The sequence below is a fragment of the Plectropomus leopardus genome, chromosome 17, assembly GCF_026936395.1.
Source record: "Plectropomus leopardus strain MGB_pleo_1.0 chromosome 17, ASM2693639v1, whole genome shotgun sequence".
Classification (NCBI taxonomy): Eukaryota; Metazoa; Chordata; class Actinopteri; order Perciformes; family Serranidae; genus Plectropomus; species Plectropomus leopardus.
In genome coordinates, this window is record NC_142192.1 from 4,068,823 (window position 1) to 4,092,781 (window position 23,959).

Sequence of the window (23,959 nt, forward strand, 5' to 3'; positions counted from 1 at the left end):
GATTGAACCATTGGCCGCTGCGTCTGAGTAGGAATCCACTATTACATTGTTTTGTTGTATTTGGAGCATAAGTGGGTTCTGAACAGGGTTAGGGTTAGAAACGAACAATTTGAAATTTGACTATTTCGAATCAAAAGATTCGAAATAGTCAAATTTCAATTCTATAACATAATATTCAATATGAGTGTAAGTTCTACGCTATGATCGTAGAACTTTTTGTAAATCTCTTCCTCACTGAGAGTCAATATTATCAACTGCAATTAAAAGCTACTGTCAGAAAACACACGTATAGATTCAAGTAGTTAAACAAATTGGGATTTAATAAAAATATCTAACTAAAACAAGATAGTTTTGTTCCGCACAGCCGACCACAAATGACTTAACCCCCGCCCCCCCACATCACTTATCAGAACCAATGTCACAAAGTAATTTACACATAAAATCACAATAAAACACAAGCAGACAAAATTTAAAAAGCAAAAACTGCAACACAAAAAAAATTATAAATTACTTCAAAAATTATTTAAAAACCATGGTTTAATTTAAAATCAAACACAGCAGTGCAAGACTTAAGTGAAATGTCAGGAGTAAGGTACAATAATAATGATAAATGATAAATAAATAAACAATAATAATAATAGATCAGCACGGATGACCAGCAGTGTAACCCTAGCTCTCACTGTGCTGTACATACAGCTCTCTGGTGGAGGATGTCCAGAGGTAGAGGTCAGTTATGCAATAATGCTTCTTTCTGCTCTTCTGCACACAGTCTCTATATTTGGCAGCAAGGCATCAAAAAGGTAAGAGCTCAAGGACTCCAGCTGGAGCCATTACTTATTCACTACAATGGCTTTGTGAGCAGTCGGAGGACTGGGTGTGTGTGCATGTCATGTTTGAACCACTGCTGTCACAAGTCACCTGGGACACACACTGCACAGTCTCCTTCATTTCGCGCCTATATTTTCTGTCATGTTCTGTTGCTCTGTAGCTCTAAGCACACTTCAGTTTCCTTGAAAGCAGCATTTTAATGTGTGGAAGTGAAGAAAAGGACTGACTGTTCCTCATCCTAAAATATCTGTAGTTGGGTCTTTAAGCCAGCAGGGGGCGAGGTAGGAAGCTTATTGATCTCTGGCAGGAAGAAAGGCATATGGGTTGTTTTTTTGCTTTCCTGATGGATGTGTAATAACTGTTAACTGCTTCTGATAGACGCCAAAACATAAAGAGTGTCAACAGGGTGTCTGCAGATATCAGAAATTACGTTTAATGTTTTTTAAGAGCTTTTCAAGATAATTTTTTAACCAAATAAGGAAAAAATCTAAATTTTTCTATTCAAGCATTGCAGCTAAGTAGTATATATATATATATATATATATATATATATTTATTTATTTATATATGGTCCCATACAGATGTAGGTTTTATGTAGAAATGTGGTTATTAAAGTTGGTCAGGTTAACCCTTTGAAAAATTAGCACATTGGCTTGATTTATTTCAAAATAATGGGAAGAAGTTACAAATTAGTAGAAAATTACCTGAAATTCAGAAAAAAAGAAAGACTAACAGACAAGAAAAATAGATGAAAAGAGTAACATCTGTACATTCTGTAACATCAACATAATTACAAATATGTAATTCAGTCAGTAAAACAAATCAGTAAAATAAATGAATAAATTATATAAATAAAAAAATAATAAATAGATATATAGATAAAACAGTTAATAGTTATCATAATAACAACCATTATAGATATATTTTTTTTCTGCCCCTATCATTATTGTTATTATTTTTTATAATTACCATTATTATATTGTGGTTGATTCCCCAAAGAACGACAAATGTTGCTTTGAATGTTTCCAACACAAGGAACTGACTTATCGCTAGTCCCCACTCTCTTGTGGAGTGAGCTAAAGGGGCAGCGGTTAGTGATAGGTCAATTGTGGGACAAATTCTTTCCTTTGGTAAAAGATGGTCCAGTGTCTCCTTTGCTGGATTAGATTATAAAGGAAGCACTGAAGCACCTTTCCTTAATATTAGGAGAGTTTAAACAGCTCTTATTATTGCAGGTGCTTAGATACTTCTGGGTTATTTCACTCAGTTAGGAACTTCCTAAGCAAAAAGGACTATTTAGCTACAGCTTTGATTGTCTGCCCTGCCATGATTAGTTTCACCTGTTCCTCATTAGTCTGCAGTTACCTGAACTCCTGCTCACCAGTCACTCTCTGTACACATCAGCCCAGCTCTTTTCACCTTTGTCAGTCTGTTGTCAGAAGTCCTGCATGTTTTCAGACTTTGTTTAAGCGTACTGTTTTTTTTGGATACTCCTTTGTTACCTGCTCCTGGACTGCTCTGTGTAAGTTTATTATTTTAACATTTAACCACCCAATCATCCTGCTGTCTTATCTGTTCATTCTGTGTTTATTCCGAACCTGCTACTCTGAGACTGTGACACAGTGACCACATTTACTTTTTTTTTGCTCTTTAAAAAAAAAAAAAAAAAACTGGATGAAGCATCTAATAATGTTGAGTTCTTTAGGAATATGCATTTAATACAAACTCTTCGCTGTAGTCCACTTCGTCTTAGAAATCGCCATTTTCAGGAAGTGGAGAAACGAAACCCCCAGCTGAGAGGCAGATTCTGAATGCATGGTACAAAGTCCAATGTCCAAAGCATGCTCATATAACACAAATAATAGTGACGTAGCCCATGTTTTACTTGGAAAATGCTACATTTTGCATAAAGGCCTAATTCACAATATCCAAACATAATATGCTGTTTACATGACTCGCATCAAATTCAGAATATTGTCCTGTTTGGAACAATCGTGTAATATTAGTGTGCATGTCAATATATTCAGTGTGTGTTTCGTAGTACTCAGATCGTTTACTTGAGTAACATGTATCAGGCTCTTCATTCAAACCCTGAATAGTAAAACTACTTAATTATTATCAGCTAAATGTACCTTAAATATCCCTCTGCTGAAACATGACCCTGAGACTGACATTTTAGTACATGTGACATTGTTATCTTGTCTCTGATGCATCAAGAAGCATTTTACTGTTGTGATTTCCAGTACTTTAAATACAGTTAGGTATTTTATCCCAGGTAAAAGTCAAAACATAAATCTTAGTGATCGTGAGATGATTACGAGTGTAGGGAGAATAAGGCAAACACGAACTGGTTTTCAAAATTAATCTTTGTTTCTCTTTGGGATAAATTGATAATGTAACCTTGTGTGGTTCAAACTGTTACTTAGGGGCAGTATACATGGTAACTGTTCTTACATGAAATATTAAACTTTTGTTGCGGTTTAGAATTTCATTCACACAACAACGGCATTTTGGGGGCCTGAAAATGCAAACTTTAAAAACTGGGTACCAGAGTGTAATCATTTGAAAATGCAGCCCCTTCTGTTGCCATGTAAACTGGCAATGTGTGGATCCTGTAAGCATGTGCGTAGCGGATGCAGGGTACGCGCTGAACTGTTGGTTTTAACTAAAGTATCACAAATAATGTACTGCAGCAAACCAACCAGCAAGAGGCAAAAAACCTTGCACTCCTTCTTCAAAACAAACCGTGTAAGTTGAGTAAAGCTTTTGCCCATTGATAATGTCAAATTAATTAGATGCCGATATAGCTCGGTGAACAAGAATACCAACGTTATTGTTACCTATGGCTGACTAGCTAACTTCATGCTAGGAATAGACCCACTCCTTCTTAATTTCTGTGCAGAGTTTGTGCTCACTATTACTTTGCACTTATTGTTTTAATCTTTATTGCTACAATAGAAAGAGCAGGGTGGAGAAGGTGGACCAGAGGGCAACACTGATGCTCATGCAGGGGCTTTACAGGTGAGGAGAGATTATAACTGAGGGATGAGTTATACTGGCTGAAGAAATATATCTATAGCATAAAAGTGACTTTGAGATTAATTTCCACAGCTATTTCACAACTACTATTCTTAATTTTTTTATCTGTATTATTGCAATAGAGCAGGGAGAAGACAGCATGCAGCAGTCAGGACACAGCAGGCTGCAGCACCGACAGTCATAGAGAGGCTTCACAGGTAAGGAGAGATTATAACTGGCTGAGAAAATATGTCTATAGCATAAAAGTGACTTTGAGATTAATTTCCACAGCTATTTCACAACTACTATTCTCAATTCTATTTGACTTTTGTTTTGCAGTTTGCAATAGACAGAGCAGGGAGAAGGCAGCATGCAGTGGTCAGGACAGAGAGCAGGCTGCACCACTGGCAGTCAGGGAAAGGCTTCACAGGTGAGGAGAGACTATAACTAATGGCTATAGGGAAATTATAATTAATTACAGGGAAACTTTAGATGCTTGAGGGTCATCATGTGTCAACTCAGCCAGAGATTGGATGCTCAAACGTTTGATTTTGATAATATATGATTTTGATAACTTGAGTCAGTCCCCGGGTGCCAAACTATGGTTGTTTGTGGTTATTTAGTTCTTTAGCCGCTAAGGAGAGGCGCAGTTGAATGTGAGAGGATGATAAATCACAAAAGTAGGCTTATTCCTGAACAATCTGTCCCCCTCACTTCTGAAATGATGGCCACCGCCCCTGCCTGTAAGAACGGTGACATCATGGCCGCACTTTGCACATGCATGTGGTGGTCTTCTATGGCATGTAATTACAAAGTCACACCTCCAACTGCTGGCTTGGCATGCATACCACAAGTTTTCGGGATTTTTTTGCAGATCCATGTACGTGAGAATTGTTCTCATAATGCTATCAAATGAGTGCAGATTTTTCTAAAAAGCAAAGGGAAGACTTTTCTGGTTTTAGTAACATGAAACCATCTAAGAAGAGTGAAGTGTGTCTTTATGGTGGAACTGATAACAACACATCTGAAACATGACAGGGAGCCACACCTGAATGCTGCTTTTTGTAAGACATCACAAGACAATAGGGTTCGGAACCACTGGTTTAGTCTTTAACAATGCATTCATTTTATAACAGGGGTGTCGCACACATAGCCTAAGAGCCAGAACTGACTGACTAACTAACTGAACCTGCTTCCTCAATAGCTTCCACTTTAGTTTGGTGCTGTGATGTCAGTATGTATGGAGATATGCACATGTACTGATTGAATGTGGAAAAACTGAGACATATTGTTTTGTGGTTTTATTGGTCCAGGCCACCTGAGATCAAAGGATATGTGGCTCATGAGCAAAATGCTTTTTAAACATGAGTAAACCTGCTAAGGATAGGATATAGACTGCTTTCCTATTGCCAGTATAGCAGAGCTGTGTACATGACTCTGGAGCAGTATGCCTTTCTGTGTGTGTATGTGGGTTGCTGGTGTATCCGTTCTGTGTCACCAACAGAAGAAAGCCGCATGGACAGAGGTCTGTGAAAAATTTAAGGTGGTTATTTCTCTTTATTTATCTCTTACTTCTTTATTCAGTCTCTCTTTCAAACTCAGTGCAGACTAATTTTGGTTGATGTTTTAGTTGCTTAGGAGGAGACGGATGGTAATTAGGGATTCCATTTTGCTTGTTAAGGACCGTAAATTGGTGCATTCTCTAGGGTGTTGTCTTTCCATCAATGCTGATTGTAGGCAGGAAATACCCATGACTACTGCAAAGTAATTTGACCTGGGTGTCAATGTCGGTTGTACACTTTCCCATTGCATTAAAATGTTAGATGTTAGTGGGTGTTAATGGGGGTTTTTGAGCAGTGGGAATGAGGCTTAACTTTATCATTAGTTTCATGTAAAATATAAAACCAAAAAGGAATATTTATCGCCGTCAAAAAATGTCACATAGTCAAAATACAATGGGCCTCATTCACTAATATCATGTTATCTGTTAAATTAGAGTCTCTGGGTCATGTGCGAAAAGAAACTGCAGACAAAAAGTTCAGAAAATTGACGACAAAAAAGTGAAGAGGATGGAGTGCCAGTCTCCAAACATAAAAAAAGAACTGAATTGGAGGACTTATGTGTATGTGTGTTTTGTGTGATGTTGAAGCTGTTAAGGATGAATTTCATTTTTTGTTTTTCTGCCCTCTGTATAGTGATCTGAGAAAGCAATTGTTTGTGAAAGTTCAGGCAAAGAACCCTGACTTACTTTTGGTTGGCTGAGTGTGATATATTGAGCTGACTCTTTAAGGACAGGATTTATGCCTTAGCCAGATTCATAGAAAATGCATGGACATTACGCCAGAAAACACTGTATCCGGTATAATTGTCTATTATTGGTTTGTTTATTATGAAATGCTCATTGTAGAATATATATTTTGTTCTGTGGACTTATTAGAAAGGGCTACGCAACCATCTTTGTCTTCTTTTTGTATTGTTGTCATCAGTGTCTTATAAGCCCATGTGGGCTGGGCACAATTAAGTGCATGACACTTAAATAGACTAATCAATCAATGAGTCTGCAGGAAGTGTACGCCAAATGAGCCATCGTATTTAGTGCTGCAAATTGTATGTATCATAGTGGCAAAATTATTAGGAATAAGGTTATGAGCACTTCTGCGCTTTCCAAGTTGTGTGTGTGTGTGTGTGTGTGTGTGTTTGTTTGAGAGAGGCACGCTGTAAAAATAAACTTTTGTTTTTACTAAACTAAAAATTTGTTTTAACTTGAAAAAGTTAGTTACCTCAACTTGTATTCTCAAATTCAGTCAATGTAAAATTTTAAGGCAGTTCAGACACCAAATTTAGGTTAAAACATATAGTTTAATCTCTACAGTGCAGAGAGAGGGGAAGAGAGGGTGGAAGGGGGACTATACCACATAATGCTTCTGTAACTTATTTCGAACACTTGTTCCCCCACCCTAACTTGTGATATTTTCTAGCATGTTTAATCACTTATTGGATGGCATGGTTCACATTAATTATGTGATTTGAAGTGTTAGTGTAGTGCTTATTTTAAAAGACCATCATGTTTTTTGAATAAATCCCAAATAAGAAACATTGGTGAATGTTAGAATCTTAGAAATTTCTTCTTTGGAGCAACTGGTGAATGAGGCAGTAAAGTACAAGTTCCTCAAAACTGTACAGCAACTCAGTACTGTAAATACTCTTACTACATGTGCACCTGCCAGGATCAGTGTCTAGAAATAGTTGTATGATATGGAAATAATTTATCAAAAGCATTAAATAATTCCTCTGTAATTCACAGCCTATTTAGTCATGCTTTGACACTAAGATTTTAACAAGAGCAAACACAGGTGTTGTAACTGATATGCAAATGTATACCCTTAATGTAGGCTACAAAATATTGATAAGAACATAAAACTCATAATACAAGTGTTCATTTTTGTGCCTGTAATAAGCATATGATATTCCATCCTTAAATATCCTCTCAGCAACTTAAAAGTGAGTCAGAGCTGTGATGCTCAAACACCTACCTCCTTTGTAAAAGAGAAAGACACAGAAATTAACAAGCACTCTTTCACCCCGCTCTCATGCATACATTCATATGGTCTTTTCTCCGTCAAACAACCAGTGAGTGAAAGGTGACAAGGAGACAGATTGCACACCACATACGCTGCCATCAAAAGGAGGTCACAGTTTGACTTTTACAAAATGATGACAGAGTAGCTTTTGAAGTGCAGCGGCTGAGCGAAGTGACAGCTCCAAACAGCACTCATCAGATATGATTGTGTGAAACGCAGTGAAATGAGGCTTAATTGCAGTGCAGCTGATGTTTGGTAATGAACCCAGCAGCACCTGAATAAGTTTTACAGGAATTGCAGAAAGGAGCTGAAATCTGTCTTTGTGCACATGGGAAAAAAACAGCAGTGGTTTATTAGGCTTAATCAGTGTTCATTTAAGACTCAAGAAATGTGACTCAATAGATCCTTTTGACAGGTGGCAAGCAATTTATTCTTATTATTTCACTAATTTCATACTTTGAAACCAATTTATTCAATGCATATTACTTTGCAGACTGGCCTTTTAAATTTTGTCAGCCTTGAAAACATGAAGAAAATCAAAATATAAGTTTAGATCAGGGATCTAGCTGAAATAACAATGAAGCAGGGACCCCCTTCTACATATATTGTATAAAACTGAGTTAGACTACAGTAGGGCTGGGCTATAAAACGATTACAATATAAATCACAAAATAACTTTCCTTGATTGAAATATGAGACATTGTCGATAGAACTCATTCCAGCCATGTTTTGACAGACAACACGAACAGCCAATGATAATAAGAAAAGCACCGCAGTGAAACAAATGCAGTGAATGACTTTGACTCTAGAAAACAGCGAGTTTGTCAACCGAGTCATATGTGCTTCCTCAGTGTTACATTATCGCGGCTCAAACAGCTGATGATCCAAAGGCAGCGCAGTGAAACAGACAAACAGAGCACAGCTTCTCCTCACAGCACCAGAGTGTCTGAAACAGCCAAATTTGCAGAGGTGGAAAGTGCTTTCTTTAGACTTCTTTAGACTTAAGAGTACAGACTACTTTGTGTTAGTTTCAGATTTAATCAGACTTTGGATGGAATTATTTAGAAACACCAGGATGCATCACTCTGTGTCTCATCCAGCTGCTTGCGCTAAGCTCTCATTATTATTACCAGGGGCAGATGTAATGTTTTGGGGCCTGGGGCCACAGGCATCCATAAATAATCCATTCAGCAGCCCCCCCGGAGTAACTCTGAGGACCCCCTGGGGTTCCTGTACCCCTGTCTAAGACCCAGGATTTAGATGCTACTAACACAGAATCAGCAAAAAAGACACAGAATCTGTAGGTGACAGGTGTTACAACCCTGGCTCAGGGGAAGCAACATAGAGGAGTCAGATGCATCAAATCAGTCACAATAATCCTTATTTTACAAGTTAACTACAATCTAGGTCTGAAACAGGGAATGGTGGCTGTCTCTGATTCTGGCTGTTGGTTGAGACAGAGAGGGAGGGACTTGGCTCAAGCTCTTGTAGACAACCCTCAGGTGCAGGTGATCAGAGGCTGATGACGTATGGAGGTCAGGCAGTGCCACCCAGAAACATACTTGAAGCTATGGAGGTCAGGGAATGCCTCAAAGAAAACAAAACACTGGTAGGTCTGTACATAACACAGGACAACATTTTCGTATTGGAAGTGTTTTAGTTTCCATTTGTAGTCCGTCTGTAGTCCAATTATTATTGACCAATCACATTTGAGCAATAGTCCTTTAGCTTTTTAAATTTCTCTGCATTAATATGCAAATACCTGTTTATAGAGATTAGCAAAAATGACCAGTGCACAGAGGAGGGAGTCTTGGTCTGGATATCTACTGGCTACATGGGATCATCCCAAAATATTGACCCATCAGCATAGGTCATTAAACCTAAATCCGTGTTTCCACCAAAAACTTTTGGTATAGTATCTTAGAACCAAAAGTGACCCTCACAGACATACATAATCTTCAAAACGAGCCACAACTCACCCCTAATCAGGAGTGATGGTTCTCTACTGACCAATCAACAGGCTTCAGTGTTTCTAGCTCCACCTATTTAGTACCAGATCAGTGTGCTAGGTATGCTAACACAGGGGTGATGAAAAATGGGGACAGCAAGAAACGGTTCTATTGGTACCATCCGCAAGTTTTTGAAAGAGGGTAGTTATACACATATCACATAGGTGCAAGGATATCAAAGAACAGTGTATATTAAGAAAAAAGGTAACGCCTGCACACTTACTCCATGCCATACAAGTTCATTGAAGACAACGTGTCACTCCTACTTGGATCTTTGTCAGGTCACAATGTTTGAAAAGATTGAAACCACACCTATATTTATACATAATGCACATCAATGGGCTGACAAGCTTGATCTTGGCAGATTTGGCTAACCCACGAAACCACTCAAGGTGGTAAAATGATTGACAATCAGCAATTAAATAATAATTAATTATTTAACTGAGTAGTTCAGCTGGTTAACCACATTGGCCACCATAGAGCTCGTCAGCCTATGGGTCTGCATTGTGCATTAATACAGGTGTTTTTTCATTTTTTCATACATTTTGACAGGACAAAGATTCAAGTAGAATTCAAACATTCTCTTAAATGAACTTGTATGGTCTGGGGTAAGTGTGCAGATGTTAACATTTTTCATTATCTGCATTTTTTCACAATCAAACAGAAAAATAACTGCTCTAATGCGGGCTGTAGTAGAGTGAATCGGACTGCTTGGTGGAAATGAGGCTTGGGCTGATGGTTTCTGAGATTGAGATGCTACCTAATGGTAATCAAACCCCTAGTCATGGCATATATTATGTGTGCTTTTCTTTGGTTCATCATCATCACAGGTTATTATTGAGGTTTGCATTCAAACGCACTAGTGCTGATTTGAGTTGGAAGTCCAGCGCTCCCACTTTTTCTCTGGCTGACGCTAATGGCTGCCAACTGACTTTTGGCAAAGTTACTTTCCGATTTGCACCTTATTAACTCAACTCACTAATGAGCATGTGTGCTGAGCCAATATTCAATTAAAGTCATAATAGGCCTCAACAGTAATGACTGAAAATGACAATAGCAAGTGTGAATGACAATTAAACACTGTCATTAAACATACATTATGGAACACAAATGAAACAGAGAGAGGGGGTTAGAGCACAGCTTATATCTAATGGTGATTGAGCTGGTGTCAACGGGAAGCCATTACTAGTCCCATTAAAGGCCTGCTATTGAATTGCTTATTGGAAGAGGGAGAAAACAGATCAGTTGCCTCAACAGCTTTAGAAAAGAGGGAGGGAACTGAGTTATGGCATAAAGCAAATTAAAGAGGAGACTTTTTTCCCTTCACAGTAAGGCATTATGGGAGTAGTCTCATTGTGGAAATAGTGCTGGGGTTTTATATCTACTTTCAAACACTCATAAAAAAGCTCTGCTTCAAGGAGCAGTAAATAGAGTAGGCTTAGTCAATCACACAATCATTGCAAAAGGAACACACTTACAAAAACTTGTTTTTGTCCCTTATGGGGACATTGCATTAACTTGAAAGCTTACACTATCCTTAACCAAAACTTTTTTTTATTCCCAAATGGAAGTCAAATCCTTCTAATGTATCTCTGTGAACATATTTTTGTCCCTGCATTGTGACTAATACAACTATGCACACATGCATACACTTTTTGACTTTTTCATCTGTATTTATGAGGACCACTGATCGTACCTATATTTATGAGGACCATGTCTTAATACATTCCCCAGTGAGTGACTAAAATTAAAAAGTAGCTGAACACTAAAAACAACTTTTTTAGTTAGTGAATTATACTGTATGTGGCTCAGTGGCAAAATAGGTTCTGAAGTTGCCCATCAATTAAAATAGTTATTAAAACTGCATGTGAAAAGGGGGTTTGCCTGTATTAGGATGTCAGTTACTGACTTCAAATATTGTATTTTCAAATTATTTATTTCTAAGTACTTTAATTAAGAATTATATTACAACACCAGAAAAAAGTTCATACTGGATAACATCAATTAATCCTCAAAATATTATCAGAAAATAAAAACTTGCATAGTCAGTTTATCCCATTTTAATGTGTTTGTTTAAAACTTGACCCTAACTGTTAAAGTTCCTTACCCATATTTTAACGTTTAATCTGTGTTATTGATCTGATCTTGTTACTCGATATGACATTCATGTTTCCACGCTAATTGTGAATTTAGCACATGGTAAACACAGTCAGTGTTCATAAATAATCCATGTGCAAGTTAATCACCAATGGTTTAAAAAAAATTAAATTATAAATTACCCTTTAATATAATATAATATCAAAGGTTCTCTAAACAATATTCAGAGCATTAATATAACAGGAAACCACTATTTGCTGTGTGAAGATGTGGTGAAGTAATGTCACCCTAAGCAGAGAAAGAAAGCTCTCTGTAATCTGAGCTTCTCTGTGGTTTGTTGTGGTAAAACGGGCCAGTCACACTTGCATGTAAGTGCATGTGATCAAATGACGTGACATGCAATTTCGATGTCCAAGGCCTTTATGAGGTAAAACTAGATCCCTAGTAAGGACTGCAAAGAGCCAAGTTTAAAGCAGTAGTTTAAAAATTTGAAACAAAAAGTGCTTTTAATATTTGATGATATTATTAATATATTAAATGTTAGCATTTCATACAATATTTGTGATAATGTGTTGTTTGGATTACCAACATATATCTGCCATATTGAACTTTAACTACCAAGTATGTAAATTCATATTCACTAAATACATTTGCATAAAATCAACATTATATATGATTTTTAAACTTTATCACAGATAACACAGGACTTTATTGTAATTGTAATAAGTATGCTGTTCGTATGGCCCTTGGCGTCTTTTCGAGCCACATTTGCTGTCCCTCTTTTACAGCACTGTCTGGGTTTGCTTTTAAAGGAAACATTGATATGCTTTCAGAAAAGTCCACTCCCTCTTGTCTCTCTTGTGTATTTGTTTGTTTTGTTTTGTGTACCTCTTGCTCATGTCTTTTAGTTGCGTATACCTCCAGCAAGCACGGCAAGACATGTGAGAGATGCGTCAAGAATAGGGCGGGTCTTGTCAAGAAAAGCCAATAGCAAAGCAGCAAGGAAAATAAAGTATATGATGTCATAGGAAAGTGCTTCCCTCATCTACAAGCCTTGGTGTCAGTCACATTACTTATCCTCAGTTTTTTTTTCCTTAGTTTTATCTAGACCTTGGCAGACAACTTCAATTTATAGCTATTCCTGGGGAAAATAGCTGCTAGCTTTTGTGGTATTTACTTCATCAATAAATCAGCTTCGCTAGTCAAGAGCTATTTGACTCAACTTACCTATGTTAGCACCACGCTACTGAGAAATGTAGTGAAGTGAAATTTTTCAGACGTTTTTTAGTTGCTTGCTGCTGTTGAATACATGGTTGACGGAAAGGGGTGTGAAAGCAATACAAAAAAACCTTGTCATATTTAGAGAAACTCTAAAGATGAACAACAATCTCTGTGGATTTGTCGCCACAAGTGACACCTTTTACATTATACATAGTCAGTTGATCCACTGTAAATATTAAAATATTCATTTATTTCACTACTGCTTAAACTAGCCTTAAGCTTCATGTCCATAACCCTAATTTTTACCATTTTCATTCACATTGCCTGACTATAACTGCATCCTTAATGCTCAAATGGGAAACTGGACACATCACAGGTCTCACACACACACACACAAACAAACTCTTTCTCTTTGTATCTAGTCTGGGTCATTGTGTGCAACTCACCAATCACACACATACACACACACACACACACACACACACACACACACACACACACACACACACACACACTTTCACAGTTAGCAAAGGCTTCACCAATGTTATTGCCTTCACTGTTTCCAGTTTATCCTCCTTTTGAACGTATAGCCAACAGGGGTGCAGGAGGCAAACTGTGATTTAGTAGCAGTGTAAACTAGAAAGCCGAGGCTCGCGGCTCCACTTTATCAGCGGTGCTCCATCTTGCTGTGGGGGACACTAGAACTCATTTAGGGTGTTGCCGGAGATGGTCTTGCACCGGCTGATAGTGTGGTTGAATTACGATTGCACCGCTGCTTTTTTATTTCTCTCTGTTAGTCTGCCTGTGCGTATGTGTCTGTGCCTGAAGGTGCGGCAGCAGGTGAAGATGAGTGTTGTGAGTGACTGCCATTTTGAATGCTTCCTGACTTCGATGGCACCTGCAAACACACGCATGTGTGCATCATCATAAAACACACACACACATACAGTGCTGGCAATGAGAAACATAAGCTGGAGCCTGACCCCACAAGTTTTTCTGAGTTTAACACAAAAAATTATAATTACAGAGGGATCCAATTTTGACACAATGAGATTATTATTGGTGCATGTATATGTTTCAGCATGTGAGCGTGTCTGTTGGAAGACTCATGTTGTGCTGCAGATGGCTCTGAGGTCACCATGGAGACTGGTGACATATATTCAGGATTTGGTGGGTGTTGTAGGCATTCTGGGCTTATAAGTGTGTGTGTGTGTGTGTGTGTGTGTGTGTGTGTGTGTGTGTGGATGGGGCAAGACAATGAAAGCTAAATTGCTCCCAATTGATGTGCTATCAGTGCATGAGTGCGTTTCATTGTTAAACATATGAGCAGATGGCACCTTGCATTGTAGCCTTAACTATCAGCGTGACTGTGAATGTGTAAAAAGTGCATGAAGTGTACAATGCTTTGTACGATCGCTAAGACTAGAAAAGCGCTATAAATACAGTCCATAATGTTCCAAACTTTAATTTAAAAGTTGATGCAACTGGTAAATCTCAAGCCAGCTCTGCAAAATATAATGTTTGGTGTTATAATCACTTGGTGGCAAATTTGCGATGCCTTCCTGTGAACTGGGGTTAGTACTCATCATCTTTGTTGGTAGAGGTGGCTAGGATAAGGGTACGATTCTCAGCATAAGCCAGTCAAAAGCAAAATAAGGCAGACAGAGGAAGACTATTCTTTCACCATCCAAGGATTTGCAAACTGGTGTATGGTTGCTCTGGGAAGTGTTATCTTCCCAGAGCAACCATACAAGAGATTCAAGTCCTTACTCAAGAAATCGGGGCTCATTACACCATAATGACCCACTCACTGTATTGTCCCCTATTTAATTTAGAAATTACACTCTTTCTTTGTCAAAGATAAAATCAAATCTTTTTTTTTCCTAGACACCTTATGCAGTCATCTCAATAAAACATATGGGAACTAAATTTCTTACACCAGTAGTAATAATTACAGTGGATCCACATTTAGCCAAAAGCACCCTTTCAGTCATTCCTCTCTCTCCTTCTGTGTGTGTGTGTGTTGTTGTTTTAATACAAGATAAAAGTCTTCCTCAGTGTTTCACATTTAATAAAGTATGACACACAAAAATAGCCATTTGCTTCAAAAGAAAACACAAAACACATTGTAAGAAATTAATTTATAAGACTCACAACTGATTAACTCTGATGCTTGTTAACAGAATCACATATTTCAAAGCCAGAAAAGACTCCAAAACACCAAGCATTAAAAGTTTCAAATTTCAAAGGACTCAGCAAGCACTCATAAAACATTTAAAAATGACATAAACAAAAACATGTTTACATTTTTCAAACTCATTTCAAATCTTATTTCATGCTGTGAAGTCACAAGCAGAACTCTGTATTTTCATATTTTTTTAAACTGCAAACATGTAAAGATCCTATTAAAATGTTGTAATGACCTGCAAGTGATGCAACAGCACAGGCAATGTATGATATAGTAGGACATATGATATGTCATGTACTGTAGCTAAACATCATGCAACCAAACAAATTAACACAGTCATTTGTTACCAGTGATGGTGTAGACAGTATATAATGAAACTCAATAGGACTGAAATGTGTTACAGTAGCAGTCAAATGTCCTCTGCACAATGAACAGCCACATGACCCTAAAAAAGGTATAAAATGGAAATTGTTGTTAGCAGAAATAGTTTGACATTCTGGAAAAAACCCCCCATAAAAAAACAGCGACTGCAGTGTATCCTCACACAACGCTTCATATGATAGCTATCATATAAGTGACCCACAAAAGACATTTTGTACTAAACATGAAAATACTTATTTAATGTAAGGATATGTATGTTACATTTAGCCCATTGGCCATATACAGACTGATAACATAACAGCTCCCCAGAAGTGAAGCCAAAACAGCTTGTTTGCCCCCAGATGGCTGGCTGCAGTAATGATAATAAACCCCACCTTCTCCATGTTAGTGAATGGAGCATGGACCAAACAAAAAACTCAAACTACATGCCAATAAATTTTTCCCAAAAATAGTCTCTGTCCTTGTAGGAAGTCCATAAGTTCAAGTGTCCATTTTCCTGATACATTATTATTATATGTTATTACTAATTATTTGATACTATAAACAGGAATTTGATGATATGATTGAGAGCTGTGTGTGCAATCCATCTGCCTGCATTTAATGCCACTGCTCGCGTTGGTTGGACGGGTGTATGGGTAGGAACTTAATGTGAAACATGTACTATTTAGAAAAACGCAAAAGACAATACCTTCCTCTTTCTTCGTCTTTTGTTCCTTGCGGAACGTCTTCCCATCTGTCTGAATCCAGCGTAGTTTAAAGTCTGGTAATCCATGTTTCTCCAGTTTAGCATGCAGCTGTAACATTATGAAGGAGATATAAAACATGACAAATCACATTATTCTAACAAAAATCTATAAAAGACTCCAGCAATTCCTAGATATAGCACTTAGAATTAAATTACAATATTTTTCTCTTTCTTTCCCTTATGGTTGGAGTAATAATTGCTAAATTTGTCATTAATCACATTTTAGAAATAAAGTCACTGAGAGGGCTAAAAACTTACTATATCTAGTCAGAAAGTTACCAAGTTAACACTGCCACCACTGGCAAAGATTGAGGCTAATGATGAAAATGTGGACATAACCCAGAGATTTCCTACTTTTCTGTGATTTTTTTGATGTTTTTTCTTTTGTGGAAACTGGAAATCTGTTGAAAAACACCATAGAAACTGTGTGGGAGCCAGCATCTCATTCTTTATTTATTTCTATTTTTTATTATCTTTCCAGAACCAGAAACAAAAAAGTAAAAATAAGAAAAACGGTGCATTTATTTTTTGCTGTAATGGAACCTGCAAATTTTAACATGGTCAACTAACTGGGTTAACATCAAAAATTTAGTTTTATTAACACATGATTTTGTAGGGTAACAGGTTGCATTAGAAAAGGCCCATCCATATGGGCGCTAGTCCGAGATGCTTTTATATGAGAGTTTCGCTCACACATTCTGGGGTTTGATTCTAGCCAGGGATATGGCTACATTTAGCAGCTTTTAATAGTACCTGCTCAAAAATCTGCTATTGAAAGGCAGGATCATTCAGGTCCATCTCAGACTGGAACTTTAACCTGAAAGTTGTTTTGTACTGAGGAGGTGGATAATACACATGTTGACACATAAAATGGTGCTTTTCCTCACAGTCAACATCCCACCATTTTCCAGTGGTTGTGTTCATCGTGGTACATGATGTCATTTTCTTCCCACTGTTGTCGGGCTGGCTCTTGTTCCAGTTAGTGAAGGTCCTTGGGGTCTTGTCAGACCAGTAAGCCCACACCCTTCTATAAAGACCAATCCAAGTGTCTCCTGACAGCAGTGAGGAGATGTTATTATTCTCAGACATGTTCCACACTCTGACCAGGCCGGTGTAGTTGGACAGTATGTCCTAGCGTCGGTCCAATTCATCAAAGTTTGCACTAAAATGTAAAAGGAACAACCTTGGTCTGAAAGAAAACAGAAAGAACTTATAGACAATAGGTTGGGCTGTGCACTGACATTGTGCCGGGAAGCCAGCCCCAAAGTTCTGCAGGAGGCTTCCTAGCTTTAAGGCCTTTTGCAGCACTTCCACCTCCTGCCTGAAACAGGCATTTTCAACCCAGTGTGCTCTTAGGTACCGAATTTTGGCACAGATTGATTTAACTTCACTGGTACTCTAATAGTATAGACATAATTGACCTATCGCTAAGCCCTGCCCTCGAACGCCACAAGCCAAACACATTTCATGCAGCTACACAATGCAATTGGACACCTGCTTGTAGACCTCCATAGAAAAGCATCAGAAATTTTGATTTTCCTTTGGTTTTATTTAAATCTTTGCACTTATAACTTTTTAAAGAATGGTCAAACGATGTGCATGGGGTAAATGTATCACTGATTCAAGGTATTCTGAGAGGCTAGGGAATGGGGTGTATTTTATTCTGTTCCATAAACCTCGCGTAAACAGAATAAAGTATTTCCTTTGGATAAAGCTGTGTGGCACGTAAAGAAGATGAACAGATAAGGATGTCTACATTTTTCCTAAGGTAAGGCAACATAGTGTTAGAAAAATTTGCTAAAAAGTGACAATAACATCGTTCATTATGTCGGCAACATGGTGCATGACATCACCTTGCAGCAAACTTAGCTGTAACGATACAAAGAAAACAAAGGCTGGCAAATGTTTACACCATAGTGAGGACCCTTTTAATGGCTTCTGTGTATAAATAAGGAGCTTCTGTCCCCAAAAATTCTGTGCAACATCTTTGGATATGTCTTTGACACTGACATCTGCCATTGTTAGTTTAGGCAGCGTGCCAACTGTTTATCAGAGTCAGCTAAGGGGGCGGGGCTAGCCTTAGGTCAATTCTGTCTGTACCCGTATCCTTATCACAATTGTGAAAAAACATTATACAATAAGAACTTTAGAGGTACCCGGTCAGTACCAACTACTTATAAAATGGTATGGGTAATTTCTCATTAGTGTGAAAGCTTTAGCAATAATAATTTGACTTCTCTCCTTGCTCTCTTTAAAAGTGAGGAACATTGTCATTCTGTGTTGAAATTTTAATAAAGCAACCTAGAACTTTACCAAATTGTAAAAACCATTCTTACCCCAATAGCAGACTGCAGGAGATTTTTTCCAACATATATTGTCAACCCACAACCCCTCTGGTGTCATCATTGTGCAGCTCTCCCTGGACTTCACATTGTTAGGCTCATTTTCTCTCCAGTTGCTGAAGTCATTGTTCAAGTCTGCATTTCCCAGCACCCACTTCCATCCTTTTATATCATCATAAAGACCTATCCATGCGAATTTTCCATGGCCCTTCAATACACTCATCAGGCTGCGGTTGTCCTCTTGGTTTTCTACAGTGGCAAGATCAGTGAACTTGTCTCTGCAGTAACTCTGAGTTTCAGCCCAAGTCTTCAACTCCTTTACAAAATGGTACTCTTTAATTTTCTTTGTAGAGAGAGTAGACAGCCCTGATGGATAAAAGACTGTTTTCATTTACACTTAAATGTTCTACTTTATTATGGTAGAACATATAAGTGTGTGCAACAAATACAGCCTTTGTTTGATATATAGTTATCACTTAGAATTGAATCACATTCTCTATTAAGGTCTCCATTATAATAACTTTTGAAGCAATGGTTTGAGGCACAGCCCTTTAAGACAGAGTCGTGTCATCTCGTTTGCTCCAGTGGACCGTTTTTTCACAGCAATGGCGAAACATGGAGCATCTCAATAGTTCCCGGAAGTAGCATTAAGTGCTAGTGGTGCAGCAGAGTTACAGCAGAGAAGACCATTTGTGAAGGGCTTTAAAAGGGTAAGACGTCAAAAGAATCTTAGCTAAATATACACGAGCATTAAAGCATGATAGTGGATTATCTGCCGCTAAATTAGTAGATTTACGAAGCAATAACAGACTTGCTAACAGGGTAAGCTAATGTTAGGACATTGTACTGTATATACTGTACACATATCGTTAGCCGCTAACAGCCTGTTAATTTAAAATATCCTGCTCTTTGATCATTTCATCTAAGATTGGGGAGTTAAAGGGGAGAAAAGGCTTGTGTGATTTATTTAACAGCTCAGTGTGAGTTACATGTCAGCTTTGTTAGAGATAACATGGTGCTTGATAGCAGAGTGCTATTTTATGGTACATAAGTACTGAAATGGATTAAGAGTGCATATTTGAGACTAATAAACAATGTAAAAAAAACATTACTGTAAACAGAAACGTAATTTAAGGGTGAATGTTTTTAGTTTTGTGATTCTGTTGAATCCATTTGTCTTTATTATGTCACAGCTCAGCTGATTTTCCATTGATTTTCCCTGTCTCTTTCAGCAAAAGAGCTACACACAATGAAGCCTGGAGACTCCCTGCACTAAGACAGCACCCTCATTCTGAGTGTCAGCTCCCTGTCTTCTGCAAGCCTTTCCCTGTTCCTTATTTTCATTAAACCATACACAAGGCTTCCCAATGGTGCGCTCTTTGTTTGGGTAAAATGTTCTAATGCCGTTTTTGAAAATGATAACTTCACATGTTTTTTTTGTAGTTGTAATCTGTTGTAATAGTGTAAGACTACTTCTGCTGGCATTACTCAACAAAATTTTCCTCAATTGCATGTCAGCGTGCCTTTCTCTACACGCCTGGATCGTCCCCATGCAGCACAGCAAAGCATGGTGGAGACTATCTAAGAGGACACCACGAAAGAAGGACATATACCAACTGCTTGATGTGCTATTTATGTTTCTGAGTTTATTAGATATTAATGAAATTAATTAATTGCAGTAAGTCAGTAGAAAGACAAAGATAAATAAAAAACACATGTTTATATATATTAGCAATAAACAGCAACCTGCTCCTTTACCATGGTAAGGTATATGTAGATATATGTCATATCCACATCACACATATTTATACTATGTAATTATAAATTTTACATATAAAAGTACTATACATATACAGTATGTATATATATCTATATGTATGTGTGTGTATATGTATATATTATATTTTGTATTTTAACATATATTTTATTTTTTTGTGTTTTGATCATATTTAATCCTTATTTAGCACTCAGTTGCTTTTTTTCTATTGCCTCTGACTCTTGAGCTGCTGAAATATGTGAATCTCCCAAGTGTGAGATTAATCAATCTAATCTAACCCTAGCTGTTAACATTAATCTTTAAATACAAACATTAACATTAATGTTTGATAGAAACCTTTGTTGTAAATGTCAGTATTCATATATTTTAAGTTAAGTAAAAGTAGTAATGCTGCAATGTTAAAATTCCAATAAAATTGACAGCAGTGCATTCAAAACTGTGTAAAGTAAAAGTATGTAACTATTTTTAACTATAATTTATAACTTCTTTTATTTATTCATATTATTAAGTAGCTCAAAATTGTACTCGACTACAGTGCTTGAGTAATTATCCTTAGTTTCATGTCACCACCAAAGAACATATTGTATAGTCTCAATAGCCAGGCTCTTCTCATGCTGCGATTACATGAGCAATGCAATGACAGGAGTATAGAAAGAAGTTGTATAAAGAGTGAGGCTCTATGTAAGGAGGCAGGCTGGAGTGGTGGATGTGTCAAACAGACACAGGACTTTCCCCTAGAAGACTGCTGTTCAGAACCGTGAAACCAAGTTAACTATACTTGAACTAGGTACAAGGTAGATTTATTAGTCTTTTGTCATTAGTATACATTTGGTGTCACAGGACGACTTGAGTCTCACAGCCTGTGGAAAGAAGCTGCTCTTTAGTCTGGTGGTTTGGCAGCAGATACTTCTGTATCTTTTTTACAGATGGCAGCAGGGTTAAAAGGCTCTGGCTGTGGTGGCTGCTATCTTTCAGTATCCTTTGGGCTCTGTGCAGACACCTCACTTCACCAAGGTCACTGATGCTCTGTAGATGGGAACCAGTGATGTTCTGGGCTGTCCTGTCCTGGGTTTTGCACGAACCATGCCAGTTTGTGATGTTTCCAGTCAGTATGCGTTCAATTGCTCCTCTGTAGAATATAATCAGGATCTTTCTCTGGAATTTAGCCTTCCTAAGTGTCTGTAGGTAGTAGAGCCTTTTCTGTGGTTTTTTAACCAGTCGTAATGTGTGATGACCAAGACAGGCTCTCAATGATAGTGATTCCAAGAAACCTATAGCTGTTCACCTGCTCCACCTCCACTGATGTAGAGAGGGGTGTGTGTCTTTGCCTCCTTGTTTCTGAAATCAACATTCAGCTCCTTTGTTCTCTGTGCATCACTCTGCAAGACTATTGATTTCCTCCCAGTATAAACTCTTGTCATTGTTTGTACTATGGCCAATGATGGTGGTGTCATCTGCATACTTCACAATAGTGTTCTCCTGATGTCTGGTAATGCAGTCATGGGTGTACAGTGTGAACAGGAGGGGACTGAGCACGCAGCCCTGGGGGGCTCCGGTGTTGAGCACTAATGAAGAGGAGGTGTGACTGCCAATCCGAACTCTCTGGGGTCTGCATGTGAGGATGTCCACCATCCAGTTGCAGAGTTATTACTAAACTACTAAAGTATTACTAATTACTGTGAGTTATTTTAAGGTATGTTTTCACCATGTTTATTTTCCTAAACCTATTCTACGTATCTTTACTCAATTAAACTCCACTATGTAACTTCACTTACCCAAACCCAATTTAGTTGAATTTAACTTTACTTCCCTAAATCTAACCTGTGCAACATTACTCCCTCAAGCCTAACTTATGTTACTTTACCCCCCCAAGCCTTACCCATATAATGTTACTCACCCTTGTAACTTTACAATGCCCGCCCACATTTCTTTCCCAAAGCTATGTAATTTAACGTTAAGGACATGACGTGATGAAACCATCTGTGGGACAATACATTTTTTAGATATTCTTTGAACAGTTAAACACTAGTATGGAGTCGTATGTGTAGCGAAATATAACAAAGTCAAATTGATTCAGGTAAAACTTAAGATGTACATCAAGTTGTTCTGTTGTTTGTTACATTATGTTAGTTGCTCTTGTTTGTTTAGAAGGACACCTTTTTTTGATCTTACCAGTAAACCAGTAAGATAAATTTACAATTTGTGTAAATGGTTTGGGATAAAAGTACTTTAGAAATGTGGTCCATAATGCTACATGAATATTCTTTTCTGACAAACAGTCTTAAAAAACAACAACAAAAAGAACACTATTATGGATTCGTATGTGTTATTTCTTCACAGCAACAGTATTTTTCTCACACACTATGTCTGTTTGGGCTCAGCACCTGTATGACATACATGACAGGAAACAAACATATTACCCAAAGTGGATCTATTTTGACTCCTCATCTACCTTTTTTGTTTAGACTGGGGCGTATATTTGGTTGCCATTAGTGATTTAGGAAATCTCTGAGTAATCATGTAAAACCAGCCTTTTCATCTCATTGATGGTATGAGCAAAGCTTGAATTTTCATGCACTATCAGGTGGTGAAATGAAGCGTGCGGCCTTCTGCTGCAGGGTCATACACACTATCAGTGTAAGCAAACTAAAGGTGACAGGCAGTTTACAAGCATATCAACCTCCTCCGCCTTGCCAGAGGACTTGCACTGTATTGCACAAAATGTCACGTTCAACAGTTTTGTTCAACATCAACTGCATTTTTCTGCATTGGCACCCCTATGCATTAACAATGAGGTCTCATTCAGATGAAGTTTGATGATTTTTTTTTTTTTCACACACTGCTGTTGTCTTTCCAAATGCAGCCTTGTCAGGCATTATGGAAGTGTAAGGGGCTTAATTTTGTGGTTTTGTTTATACGAGTTGCGGTAAGAAGATGCATTATGATGCAGGATATCTTGTTCGAATAACAGATTCATAACTTGAGAATATTTTAATGAATTGGTTTTCTGTGATGGTTTGTGGAACCATGGGCAAGGGAGGACCCAGGAGCAAACACACGGACAGGTAGGAACAATTAATAAAGTGTTTAATGAGGTCATGATGAGGAATGGAATGGGGGTGGGGGAAAAGGAGCCAGGGATCGTAGGGGCTGAGATGGCAGGTGAAGCTGGGAATCGTGAAGGCAGCTGAGGCAGGTGAGGCTGGGGAGGTGGAGGGTGGTGGTGATCCAGAGGAGGTGGATGAGGCGAAGGACAGTGTACAACGACGAGGGGCTGGGCGGTGAGGCGCTGGAGCTTACTGCTGCTTCGTCAGTGGACTGGTGTGTCTACATATAATGATGTAGGTATCCTCCTGCATCTGCTCTTGACATTATGGGATGCCACAACCAACAGTTGCCAAAGAACATGGTCAGGATTAGGCAACAAAGGCATGTGCAGTTAAGTTTGTGCAAGAAAATCATGTTGTTCAGGGTTTGGCTCTACATTCATATGGGGAGGAAACACTGGGCTCCCAGGTGGAAGTCCAGGGTTTGTTGGACCCATACATCGCCCCTGCCACCTGCCTTACAGAGAGTCTTGCACTCCCTATATTGAATCGTTACCACCAACGTTTCAACCTGACGCCGTCCAGTGACGTGTCATACAGCAACGACAGGTTTCATCCAGCCACATATCACATGGCCACGCAAGGCGCTGTTTGACTGACTGGCAGCACATCTGTCTGGCCGTATTACAACCTGACGTCCAGAGGTCAGCATAACATAGCATGGC

At 38.2% G+C, this 23,959-nt stretch overlaps 1 long non-coding RNA gene across 2 annotated transcripts in view; it reads left to right on the plus strand.

Moving 5' to 3' along the window:
* Positions 1–6,514, plus strand: part of LOC148186583 (uncharacterized) — a 33,318-nt gene extending 26,804 nt beyond the window's left edge. Inside the window, exons 2-6 of one of the 2 annotated variants that reach the window (XR_015779382.1) lie at positions 770–800; positions 3,787–3,849; positions 3,990–4,064; positions 4,186–4,276; positions 5,843–6,514. This is a non-coding gene — a long non-coding RNA (uncharacterized LOC148186583). Of the gene's footprint in view, positions 1–769; positions 801–2,217; positions 2,351–3,786; positions 3,850–3,989; positions 4,065–4,185; positions 4,277–5,842 lie in introns of those variants that run through there. The other variant, XR_015779381.1, reaches the window with a different exon arrangement.
* The last annotated feature ends 17,445 nt before the right edge of the window (positions 6,515–23,959 follow it).